A 1,677-nucleotide genomic window follows, 5' to 3' on the forward strand; every position below is an offset into this window, starting at 1 on the left:
TAACACCTAAAGGTAAATATGAATATTTTATCATGCTTTAAACAAAGGAAATATTCTTTTAAAGAGATCTAGGAACAGGGCCCTAATCTTGTTTATAAAATATATTTTCGTTCCCTCTTGTAACAAGGAGATAACTAAGCCAATTAACTAACTTTGCTTAGACTTAAATTCGCATTTGAGATTTTTAAATTAACAATTAAACGAAGAAACTCTTCTGAAGTGAAGTATCATCATTATAAATTAGACAAAAAAAAAACAAAAAAAAAAAACAGTTATGTTAATAGAAGCATTGATAATGTTAATAAAAATATTAATAAATATTATGAACGCGTAAATGCATCTTCCAGTTTTCTAAATGGAAAAGCGAGGCAAATAAATTTAAACTAACCCGACTCTTTTAAAAGTTCGCATTGAAAAAATTGCGGCATAAAAAGTCTTTTTCCTCTTAGACACGCGGTAATTGCAGTTCGCAAAAATCGATTTGCCAATAACAATATGCCTTACGATCTGAATAGTTAAAACGTAAGGTATACTGAAGTAGATGCAAATGATGTACATAGAATTAACAAGTTTCCAAATAATAAGTGAATATTATTTTAATCGCAACAATATTTATTTTTTATCGTTTGTTTAGTTTCAGACATAGAATGTTGACCTGATGCGTTAAGACGTGAGAAATATATAAAATTAAGCAATTATTTTTAATTCATATAGATACTAAACGAATGAAATTTATACGAAAACAGTTCAATTAAATAACCATGTCAGCTTAATTTATTTATATGGATATATTTATAACATTTAAATACATAAAAACTTTTCTTTTTTTTTAAAAAAAAAGTACCTTTCCATCACTCTTCGAGTTTTTGGAAACTTATTAAAAGCAAACAAAAAAAACAAACAACCATTGAAATAAGATTTGTTTGTTGCGCGTGGTTTTAGAGTTAAACTACCATTTTAAAATCTAAAAATTTCATAAAAAATTTATAAAACTCCAACACGTCACACAACAAGGGAGACGTTCGATGAAAACCCTGCGACTTATTTTTAAAACTCCCGCTAGTTTTCGTTTTGAACGATATTGATACACGGTCTTTCATAAATGCTCACACACTTACGCATTTCACTTCGGTTAAAAGCACTGATGCGTTTTGTCAGCCGATTTTGTAGACAGTTAACCATGAAGCACCAGTGAGGGCGCGGGTATTTCAAGATAGAGCATGCTCAAGAGGACAAATATTTAACCCGCTCTTAAGTAGTTAAACTAGTTATTTGCGGAATGATAAAAATCTTAGAGAATAAGCGAATCATTTTATGCCCATCTAATCTTTTAAATCCCAGTCTTTACAATGTGCATTTTGCGTTTTGCGTTTTTTTTTTTAAAAAACATTTTTTTTCTTCTTAATTTTTCCCGCCGAGAGAATTTGACTCAACTATTTATAACCTAAAGACAGAGTTCTATTCTGCTATTTAAAAAAATTTTTTTTTTCCTTTTTTCGAAATCGTCGGTCTTTTTTAAGTATTTTTTAATTAAATTACAAAAGGCTACAGTATTTATGTTATCTATATATATTAATATTTACACAGCCTGACTTTTGGAATCGCATTTTTAATACGCATTTTAAAGTTGAGTTTACACTTAAAGTAAACATCATTCAAGTATTCCATAAAACGAAT

This window comes from Hydra viridissima, unplaced genomic scaffold (genome assembly GCF_058129835.1).
Source record: "Hydra viridissima isolate aposymbiotic clone 2 unplaced genomic scaffold, HvirCarnegie_v1 scaffold_6, whole genome shotgun sequence".
Lineage (NCBI taxonomy): Eukaryota > Metazoa > Cnidaria > Hydrozoa > Anthoathecata > Hydridae > Hydra > Hydra viridissima.